At 44.1% G+C, this 11,937-nt stretch overlaps 1 long non-coding RNA gene across 1 annotated transcript in view; it reads left to right on the forward strand.

Moving 5' to 3' along the window:
• Positions 1-208: 208 nt before the first annotated feature.
• LOC310703491 overlaps positions 209-11,937 on the forward strand; it is a 63,640-nt gene continuing 51,911 nt past the window's right edge. Inside the window, exons 1-2 of the long non-coding RNA XR_014524188.1 lie at positions 209-394; positions 10,267-10,391. This is a non-coding gene — a long non-coding RNA (uncharacterized lncRNA). The remainder of the gene's footprint in view (positions 395-10,266; positions 10,392-11,937) is intronic.

The following is an 11,937-nucleotide window of genomic DNA, read 5'->3' on the forward strand; positions in this document are numbered from 1 at the left end:
CCAATTTCGGGGTGGGTAAAATGGCCGAGAAACAGTTGTTATTAATTCGGTTCAGACCTAGATGAAATCCATGAGCTAAAGGCGCTTTCTATTTCTGTTCAATATTTTTAAACCTCAAATACACCAAATGGTATATATTTGCTCATTCAGAGACCATCTTCTTGGCTGTGAGTCCTGCAAGTCCTTCTCACTTCCTTGCAGGCTTTTCCTACCGGGCCTGGGAGGGCTAGGGCCTGACTGACTCCAGCTACAAGGGCCGAGGCTCCTGAGCAGGCCAGATATAATCTTGGTTGCTCCCTTGCTTGCAGGCTGTTTCCACCTGGTCTGGAAGGGCTGGGCCATGACTGACTCCAGCTGCAAAAGCTGAGGCGGCTGAACATACCTTTGGGATGAGGTATTGTTTAGGGTTTTGGGGCGGCGGCGTTCCTGTTGCTGTTATTATTGCCCTAACTGTTTACAAAGCTTTAAATTGTTTTAACTGCATTTTAACTTGTGTTTTTTAACTTGGGCTTTTTGTTGACTTTTTAAAAAATCAAGGGACATAAATATGTGCCTGGGAAGAGAGGAGCTGGGGAGAGCAGGGATGACCCCAACTGCAGTGGTTCTGAGCAAGGGGAGCTGGTGTGCAGGTGAGGCAGGGGGTTGGCGATTGTGCCAGCCCCTCCTCCAAACTTGTTTGCAAAGCATTTTGACAATAACAGTTCTTTAAATTCCTGGTTCGCTTTCAGAACCCGAAACCTGAAGCTGGTGTAGGGAGGAACGACGTATTCAGTGCAATTCCATGATGTATGAAATGCAATCTGGATCTTCCCACGTTACCATGGCAACATGGGGCTTCATGACTGGGGGAGCCATTTTTCAGGCGTTTCTGTGCCACCCTAGCAATACGAAGACTGGGTTCTAAGAGAGTAGTTACTATAAATTGTTACAAAATGCCGCCATATTGGCCTGGAATTGTCCATTGTCCTAGGCAGTATTTGCAGAGGCTTTGCCTTGGGGGAAGCCACTAAGAGTTCAGATCAAATCCCTGGTGGAGTTACTACTTAGAGCTCCAATTCTTGATTTGGTTGCAGGAATGAGAGTTGCTTCTTGAAGGGGGACTGGCTTCCCTGTGATGCTTTGTGTGATTCCTGAACAGACACAGAAGGAGCCATGGGGGAAGGCAAGCCCCAACCTGTCACTTGGAAATTGAGCCTTTCCTAGCATAGTTTGGCTGCTGCAGCATTTTAGGCGGCTTCTCAGCTGGCTGAGATGCTCAATTCATGAGTCAATATGATGGTGTGGCTAGAGTGCATCATGCTAAGGCTAAAGGCAGACTTGGGCCTTAAATCCTCATTCAGCCATGAGGATTCATCAAGTCACTGTCTTTCAGCTTGGGCCTGCTGTAAAGGTAATGGGCTGAGGAAAATCACCTATGCAGGGCGTTTTTTTCAGGCGGAACTCAGTTCCCACACCTCTCAGGTGGGCGCCATTGCCACTGTAAGAGAACAAGGGAGGCGTTTGTTGTGACTTCTGGCACCACTTTTTCGAGAAAAATATCACAGCGATATATGCCATGCTGAGTTGCTTGGAGGAAAGGAAGAATAAAATGGGGGGGGGGAGTGATAAATAATTAGCAGGGATCTGTGGGTTGTAGGAGGGCTCCAGCCTGCCCTTAAAATGGCCTCCATAGTCATTTATCCAGGCAGATCATGGGCAGGAGACGTTTTTCAGCCTGAGGGCTGCATTCTCTCCTAGGCAACCTTCCAAGGGCCACACACCAATGGTGCCAGTGATAAGAGTGGACAGAGGAACAAATGCCACAGTAGGCTTGTTTCTACACACATTCACCCCACCTCCACCATTTAGGCTGGCAAGAAGCGTTTTCCGAGTTCGAGGACACGTTCCAGCCAGGCAAAGGCTCTCAAGGAGTGTGTGTAAAGTAGGGCTAGTGAGAGGTTGTGGCCTGAGGAGCAGGCCTAAGGCCCTCTCGGAGAGGCCGTAGAACAGGCACCCCCAAACTCGGCCCTCCAGATGTTTTGGGACTACAGTTCCCATCATTCCTGACCACTGATCCTGTTAGCTAGGGATGATGGGAGTTGTAGTAAATGATGAGCGTTATAATGAAAATACCATATTTACTCAAATCTCACATTTTTTGGCCAAATAATGTTGCGGAAATTATGTTGCGGATTAGATTTGATGGCACATTTACATTCGCCAGCAAATACTTTTTTTGTTTGTTTCAAGGTTAGGAACGTTGAGGTGTGCATTAGACTTGATGGTGTCTTAGACTCTAGTAAATAAGGTGTGTCAAGCGTGTCATAAACAATGTGTGTGCCAGCAACGAGTGACTGAGGAACCTCCTTTTTCATTCAGGGCAAGCATATAATCTCCAGCCTTTGGTTGGTTCTTCACATCCTTCATGTGTCGTTCAGGGGGACCCACACAGTCAAATTCAAAAAAACAGTTATCTTCCTATGGATCTGTTTGTTGGTCTGGGTCTTAAACAGTGACTCAGCAGGCCCACTCAGAAAACCACAGATTTCAACACCTTCATTGTATCCACCAAACTTGACACATTCTATACAGTGAGATGCATTTTACATTTGGACGGCATACAGAAAACTTGTCAGAAGTGGCTTAGTTAATTTGGCAGTTTTCCTTCAGTCAAACAAAACCTAAAGTAATAACAGGTGTAGTTCTTTATGTGGCGACGTCTGCCCACACAAGTCTCTGAATCCAATAGATTTATAATTAATCTTTTATATAATTTTAAAAAAAATTAAAGTTAATAACAAAAGATAAATCAATGCAACCCAATTTAATATTATGAAAAATCTTAATTCTTCATCTTAATTCTTTCCAGCCCGTTTTTGCTAAGCTACCAAATTTAAATCTACCTTGATATGATAATCACTTTTGTTGTAGATTAAAAATGAAGTTCAGTAAGTAAATGCAGAAGTAAAATGCTTGGGTGTGCCAGCAAGTGCCTTATTAGCTTCTGTGTAAAGTACAAATGGCATCTGCATTCTTGAGGATTAACATGGCCTATTCCCCCCCCCCTTTAAATTTAATGCGAGAGCTTATCTGTTTCATGAACTTCCCACAGTTTGTACAACCACTGAATCACTGGTGACATTTTTAGCATACTTTCTTTTCCATTTCCTTTCCCCCCAACTTCTATTTTTGCTGCTGTGAGAAGGAACGACACTAAATCCCTGTATCTTGTGAGCATATTATGGTTGTTAATTCCATTAAGTCCTTCAAGCCGAACCAATGTCTCTCGGAACACCAAGATACTAAAATAAACATATTTTCTCTTTTCTTGTTACTGCAATTGCTCTTTCAAGCACAATGCCGATTACGGGACAGTATTCCATAAAAATCACGGGCTGGTTTCCACCATATTATCTGAAAACAAAATGCAGATGAATGAAAGCATGCAACACTAATACAGTATAAAATCCAGTATAAAACAATTACAGGTAAACAGCAGCAGATCAGAAAGACCTTAAGCACTAGTTGAAACCAAAATAACTTAAATATTTCCAAAGGCAATGAGAGAACACATATGATCTAGTGAGTTGGCAGATGCTTAATAATTTTGTCGTCATCCAAGCCTCTAGGAGGCGTAAGTTCCAAGCCTGGGCACCACAATGCAAAAGGCCCTGTCAAGGTCACCACAAAGTGTGCCGACTGCCATCAAGACAGCAAGCAGCCACCTTCCTCCACCAATCCCAAGGCCTAGGTCATTCAATATAGGGAAAGGTGCTTTGACAGGTTACTGGGTCTCAAGTCGCTTCGGGCTTTGTAAACCCAAACTTAACACCTTGAATTGGGTTTGGTAACAGATGGGCAGCCGGTGCCCAGCTTGTAGAATAGATGTTACACAACTATGTGCAGAAGTAGCAGAATATTTTCAAGGGAAGGCCCACTAGAGTCCATTTACAGTAATCAAGATGCAAGTTTAACAGAAAATGCAGTGCTGTGGCATGGCTGTAGCTAGTGAACCAGCCCCTTGCTGCAAAAGCTGCTTGGGCCTCTGATTAAAATGATGGACCTCAGACTACAAAGACTGAGGAGCACCTCAGACTACAAACCTGTACTGCAGCTGTGCTATGAAACATATACAGTACTAGCAGTTGTTATAATGGTAGGCCAATCCATAGCCATGTTTTGGTCATGAGTTTCCAATGTTTTTGTGACTATGATACTTCAGCCATCAGTCTTTTGTTGTTGTTTAGTCGTTTAGTCGTGACCGACTCTTCGTGACCCCATGGACCAGAGCACGCCAGGCACTCCTGTCTTCCACTGCCTCCCGCAGTTTGGTCAGACTCATGTTTGTAGCTTCGAGAACGCTGTCCAACCATCTCGTCCTCTGTCGTCCCCTTCTTCTTGTGCCCTCCATCTTTCCCAGCATCCCGGTCTTTCCCAGGGAGTCTTCTCTTCTCATGAGGTGGCCAAAGTATTGGAGCCTCAACTTCACGATCTGTCCTTCCAGTGAGCACTCAGGGCTGATTTCTTTAAGAATGGATACGTTTGATCTTCTTGCAGTCCATGGGACTCTCAAGAGCCTCCTCCAGCACCATAATTCAAAAGCATCAATTCTTCGGCGATCAGCCTTCTTTATGGTCCAGTTCTCACTTCCATACATCACTACTGGGAAAACCATGGCTTTAACTATACGGACCTTTGTTGGTAAGGTGATGTCTCTGCTTTTTAAGATGCTGTCTAGGTTTGCCATCGCCTTTCTCCCAAGGAGCAGGCGTCTTTTAATTTCGTGACTGCTGTCACCATCTGCAGTGATCATGGAGCCCAAAAAAGTAAAATCTCTCACTGCCTCCATTTCTTCCCCTTCTATTTGCCAGGAGGTGATGGGACCCAGTGGCCATGATCTTCGTTTTTTTGATGTTGAGCTTCAGACCATATTTTGTGCTCTCCTCTTTCACCCTCATTAAAAGGTTCTTTAATTCCTCCTCACTTTCTGCCATCAAGGTTGTGTCATCTGCATATCTGAGGTTGTTGATATTTCTTCCGGCAATCTTAATTCCAGCTTGGGATTCATCCAGCCCAGCCTTTCGCATGATGAATTCTGCATATAAGTTAAATAAGCAGGGAGACAATATACAGCCTTGCGGTACTCCTTTCCCAATTTTGAACCAATCAGTTGTTCCATATCCAGTTCTAACTGTAGCTTCTTGTCCCACATAGAGATTTCTCAGGAGACAGATGAGGTGATCAGGCACTCCCATTTCTTTAAGAACTTGCCATAGTTTGCTGTGGTCGACAGTCAAAGGCTTTTGCATAGTCAATGAAGCAGAAGTAGATGTCTTTCTGGAACTCTCTAGCTTTCTCCATAATCCAGCGCATGTTTGCAATTTGGTCTCTGGTTCCTCTGCCCCTTCGAAATCCAGCTTGCACTTCTGGAAGTTCTCGGTCCACATACTGCTTAAGCCTGCCTTGTAGAATTTTAAGCATAACCTTGCTAGCGTGTGACATGAGCGCAATTGTGCAGTAGTTGGAGCATTCTTTGGCACTTCCCTTCTTTGGGATTGGGATGTAGACTGATCTTCTCCAATCCTCTGGCCACTGCTGAGTTTTCCAAATTTGCTGGCATATTGAGTGTAGTACCTTAACAGCATCATCTTTTAAAACTTTAAATAGTTCAGCTGGTATCATCACTTCCACTGGCCTTGTTATTAGCAGTGCTTTCTAAGGCCCATTTGACTTCACTCTCCAGGATGTCTGGCTCAAGGTCAGCAACCACACTACCTGGGGTATAGGAGGCATCCATTTCTTTCTGGTATAGTTCCTCTGTGTATTCTTGCCACCTCTTCTTGATGTCTTCTGCTTCTGTTAGGTCCTTTCCACTTTTGTCTTTTATTATGGTAATCTTTGAACGAAATGTTCCTTTCATATCTCCAATTTTCTTGAACATTTTCTTGATCTCTGGTTTTTCCCATTCTGTTGTTTTCCTCTATATCTTTGCATTGCTCATTTAAGAAGGCCTTCTTGTCTCTCCTTGCTATTTTTTGGAAATCTGCATTCAATTTCCTGTATCTTTCACTATCTCCCTCGCATTTTGCTTGCCTTCTCCCCCCCGCTATTTGTAAGGCCTCGTTGGACAGCCACTTTGCTTTCTTGCATTTCCTTTTCATTGGGATGGTTTTCGTTGCTGCCTCCTGTATAATGTTACGAGCCTCCATCCATAGTTCTTCAGGCACTCTGTCCACCAAATCTAAATCCTTAAACCTGTTCCTCACTTCCACTGTGTATTCATAAGGGATTTGACTAAGATTGTATCTTACCGGCCCAGTGGTTTTTCCCTACTTTCTTCAGTTTAAGCTTGAATTTTGCTATAAGAAGCTGATGATCTGAGCCACAGTCAGCTCCAGGTCTTGTTTTTGCTGACTGTATAGAGCTTCTCCATCTTTGGCTGCAGAGAATATAATCAATCTGATTCCGATGCTGCCCATCTGGTGATGTCCATGTGTAGAGTCGTCTCTTGTGTTGTTGGAAAAGAGTGTTTGTGATGACCAGCTTGTTCTTTTGGCAGAACTCTATTAGCCTTTGCCCTGCTTCATTTTGAACTCCAAGGCCAAACTTGCCAGTTGTTCCTTTTATCTCTTGACTCCCTACTTTAGCATTCCAATCCCCTATAATGAGAAGAACATCCTTCTTTGGTGTCATTTCTATGAGGTGTTGTAAGTCTTCATAGAACTGGTCAATTTCAGTTTCTTCAGCACCAATGGTTGGTGCATAAACTTGGATTACTGTGATGTTAAAAGGTCTGCCTTGGATTCATATTGAGATCATTCTATCATTTTTGAGATTGCATCCCAGTACAGCTTTTGACACTCTTTTGTTGACTATGAGGGCCACTCCATTTCTTTTACGGGATTCTTGCCCACAGTAGTAGATGCGATGGTCATCCGAACTGAATTCGCCCATTCCCGTCCATTTAATTCACTGATGCCCAGGATGTCAATATTTATTCTTGCCATCTCATTTTTGACCACATCCAACTTACCAAGGTTCATGTTTCTTACATTCCAGGTTCCTATGCAATATTTTTCTTTACAGCATTGGACTTTCCTTTCGCTTCTAGGCATATCCGCAACTGAGCGTCCTTTCGGCTTTGGCCCAGCCGCTTCATCAGCTCTGAATCTACTTGTACTTGTCCTCCGCTGTTCCCCAGTAGCATGTTGGACGCCTTCCGACCTGAGGGGCTCATCTTCCAGCGTCATATCTTTTATATGCCTGTTGGCTTTGTCCATGGAGTTTTCTTGGCAGGGATACTGGAGTGTCTTGCCGGTTCCTGCTCCAGGTGGATCACGTTTGGTCAAAACTCTCCACTATGACCTGTCCATCTTGGGTGGCCCTGCACGGCATAGCTCATAGCTTCTCTGAGTTATTCAAGCCCCTTCGCCACGGCAAGGCAGTGATCCATGAAGGGGTGGATAGTCTTATACTGCTAATATACATTTGGTAGCACAGCTCCTTACATTCATCTTAATGTACTGTTGGGATCACTTTGACACCTCCCTTGGTGCCTGTCAAGGTCCATTGGTGGGTGGGTGTAGCTGTTTTATCTATTGTTTAGGGCAGTGTTCCCCAACCTTGGGCCTCCAGCTGTTTTTGGACTACAATTCCCATCATCCTTGACCCCTGGTCTTGCTAGCGAGGGATGATGGGAGTTGTAGTCCAAAAACAGCTGGAGGCCCAAGGTTGGGGAACACTGGTTTAGGGGACATTTCTCCCTGTGGCAGTTCCTTAAATCTCTAAATGTGCTCCCAGGCCCTCGCCCAAAAGGTTGTGAACTCTTGGTGTATGGTATGTTCAATTCAGTTCGTATTTTTCAGAGGGGTGAAGCCATGCCATGCAGTGAGCTGTGACCTTGAAGACCTGTTCTCCTATACTGGAGAATACAGATCTAGGATTTGTATAGGGAACTGAAAGTCATGTGAAACGCCAGTGATCACTTTGAGTACCGCGTCATTATTTAAAGAAAAAGAAAGCTTAGGCTGCAATCTCTACCCATGTACCTGGCAGTAATCCCCTCCCCGCCCCCGAACTCAGTGGGATTTAACTTCTGAATACACATGCATATGGTTACCCTACAAGTGATTAACACAACATGTATGCATGGGTGGTAAAGCAGAACATTCATCTGCAGGCTTCCACGGGAGAATGTGTGTCTGTATCAGGCTCACCTCTGCTCTTACCCCACTGCAGATCTTGTTGTGGTCTAGAAATAGTAGCTGCGGCTGTATGCCTTCCATAAAATCATTGACCCAAGGACACTGCCCCCCCTTCTTTCTAAACTTCCTTTGGCTGCTTGCTCCTTACACTGTACTTTTAATGCTTGAAGCCAGCAGGTTGTTTTGATTATTTTTGTTTCTGTGTGGTTGTTTTCCTAAAACTTAGAGAGTGAAGCAAAATCTCAGTGACAAGGTAGAGGCACATTTCAATCTGAATGTTATTGGAAGTGTAAAAGGAGGATAATAAGAGGCTTTGGGCATGTTTGTGCAGGCACTAATGCATCTAAAAATGCTAATGGATTGTGCGCCATCCATTTGTAAGATTGTAGATGCTGCTGCCATGCTGAACAAAATGTGATAAGACAGATTTTAAGCAGCAGGGGGGGTCGGCTGGTATCATTCAATAAATACAATTAAACAAGGCGAATGATTGCTTGCCTGCAGTGTGAGAAATTGTGGCATTGCAGTATCAGATTTAACTGTATGGGCATGAGCGAAAAGGACAGCTTCAAGAAGCACTTGTTAAACGTCTCACTCAAAGCCCTCTAAGTCCTTGTCACTTGGAATCATAGGTTTGAATCCAATGTCTTCATCTCAAGGGCTGTTGTAAGGACGCTAACAAACAATTGCTTCCCCTTGGAATGGTAGCATGTGGGGAGGGAGTCAACCAGAGCTCCGGAGGTGATACTGAGGTGGGCGAATGGGGCACTGCCCCTTTCCCATCCAACCTGGCCTCAAACACCACCACTTTTCACCTGCCTGCCTCCTTAGAACCAGATCAGGTGGTGACACTGCTTGTGGCAGATTTCTCTTCTGTAATCTCAGTGTTGCCCTTGTAGGACTCCAAAAGGAGCAGGAAAATGGGATTTAATCTAGCATTAGATGGCATTGCCTGTGGCTCTACTTACTGTTAGTCTCCCTGTGTTATGTACTGAGTTGAATAGGATCCAAAAGGCAGCAGTCTGATTGGTCCTAGAACAATAGGGTCCAGAATGCAGCAGTCTGATTGGTCCACAGGAGTCACCCAATCCAGCTCCAGGTAGAAGGGAATCCGCAACCTGATTGGCTTACAGGTGAATCCCGGAATTAGCCAGTCATGTGGGGCCCATTGTGTAAATAATGTATATAAAGCAGACATTCTGGGGGAACTTCCATTCTTCCTCACTACTATGAGCTGAATAAAGAGCATGAAATCCACACTCGACTCCGAGTATATTTCACCCTGCCTCCCACCCTACCATTCCCCACCGCCATTTGCCACTAGAGAGAGGGATGATTCCAGGAAGGAGTGGAGAAAAGAATACAAAGTTTCATGTTAAGTATAGGGATGGATGAATCTTTCATTACTGGCTTCTTGGTTTCTAATTTTTCCAATCACATTTCTGCATCCATTTCCTTTTTTAAAAAAATTCTAAAAGCATTTTAGTGTTCGCTTCTCATAATAAACACATATTTGCAAGCCATTCCCCCTAATATAATGCATTTTACATGTTGTTTTCACTTGTGTTTCAATTTTTATGCACACCTTCCTCTAATATATGCATCTCTGTAAACGTTCTAAGGGTCGAGAACTGCATTGCAGAATTTGGAGAAGTGCTGGTTTCTAAAGAAAGTTGTGCTTTAGTTCACGTATTTGCTTGGGAAATGCAAATTCGGTAGGGTCACACTGAAATTACGGATGCTACTGTTCATTTGTGTAGCCAAAGCTGCTACAAAAGCAAAATACATGAAACAGAATAAAATGCACAGAGATGAGAACCAGACCGAATTTGTCTCCCAACCCTAGAGAGTGGCACAACTGGCAATGTGCCTTGCCTTATCCCCAGCAAGACATAAGGGCAGAATTGATGAGGACTGGAACAAAGACCATTGCAATAGTATCTCAGCTGGGAAGCTAAGCTGAAACAGAAGCCAGATGAGGGGGGCAACAAATCTAGTTCTGTATATCCAAGGACCTTTGGGGAAGGGAGAATACATGAGAGACAGATAGGCTTTATTATTTTCCTTTTATCTTTTGCCTTAGGAAGAAACCTCTGCTGGGCTGGAACCACAAACTTTGTCCTGCGCTTCACATCGCTGGATGCTATTAAAATGGAACGTTATGGTGTTGAGCTACCCTTGCTAAGCCGCTGCACAAAACAGGAAATGGTAGGAAAACATACTTCTCAGTAAAGCTACAAACTAATGGCACAAGGTCATATTGTTTTGAATTTTGTGTGCCTTTGTGTATGTGGACACTGCAGCTGTTGTATTGCATGCGGTGATATTGCCAGATAGTCACATATTTATCTACATATTTTTTAATAACCTTCTTGTACAGACTCAATGGCACTTGCAATGCAAGGGTGATCGTTCTGAGATAAACTGATACTGTATTCCCTTCTTCTTCTTCTTCTTCTTCTTCTTCTTCTTCTTCTTCTTCTTCTTCTTCTTCTTCTTCTTCTTTTGTTGTCAACTTAGGTTGCTTATGTCTATGCTACCTGGAGCATAGTGTGGTATGTTGGAAATTAAAAAAGGGCATGAGAAACTCTGTCCTGTTAATAATGAAACACCCCCCCCCCCAAAAAAAACCCCATACGATGTGGTGGTGGTCGTCACTGAGATAGAAGATTTTGAATTGGGATTCGACAAATTAATGGAGGATATGGCTCGCAATGGCCAGTTGCTAGTTATGAGGGACATATCCTACTATCAAGGACCAGCGGCAGCACATCTCTCTAAATATCAGTCACTGGGAATAAACATTGGAAATGAACTTTTACTTGGCAGGTTGGAGAATTCCGACATAAACAAAAATGGGAACAGAAATTGCTAATGTTTCTTTGTCACGTTTGGAATGCAAATCAATCCAGCTTAGAATCAGTATTTGCTGTTGCTTTCAAGCCACAAATGATTACATACCTCCAGCACTTGTGATGTGTTTCCTTTGCACTGAACTGAATGGGGTGGGATAATATATGTTACATAGTTTACATCATTAATTATGTTACATATTTTACCGTATTTTTCGCCCTATAGGACGCACTTTCCCCCCTCCAAAAATGAAGGGGAAATCTGTGTGCGTCCTATGGGGCAAATACAGGCTTCAGGAAGCTATCAGCAAACCTGGGGAGCCCGCGGGAGTTCCCGCAGGGCTCCCCACGCTGCGGATAGCAGCCTGCTGCCCTGCACGCGGAGCGCCCCACGCGCCGGGCATACATCGGCCAGCCCCACAAGCTCGGACAGCGGGGAGGCGCAGCGCCACCATCCCGCTGTTCCCCAACCTGATTTTGGGGGGGAAAGGAATTTCCCCCCCTTTATTTCCCCCCCAAAAAACTAGGTGCGTCCTATGGGACGAAAAATACGGTAAGTTACATAGTTTTGCCATGGTTGGCATCTTTTGCTTTTGTAAACAGATGAACTGCAGCAGAATGGAAATGGTGCTGCTTGCAACAAATAAACCACTTTGCAGATTTTTGGCTTTTTTTTACAATCAAGCAGCATATCATGTATAGTTGCACACATGTTTGTTTCCTCGGGATCTGGAACCCCAATCCTTCAAGGGTGGGGCTACCAGGAATGTCCCCCACATATTCCACATAAAAGATACTCCACATGCACAATGACAACATGTTGTGGTTGTATAAAACTGACACATTCGAAATCCAGCTTTTTATTTAGAAACACCAATGAAGTGTACATAAGGAGAGGTGAT

This window comes from Podarcis liolepis (assembly GCF_965112155.1).
Source record: "Podarcis liolepis genome assembly, chromosome: 3".
NCBI classification, from domain to species: Eukaryota; Metazoa; Chordata; class Lepidosauria; order Squamata; family Lacertidae; genus Podarcis; species Podarcis liolepis.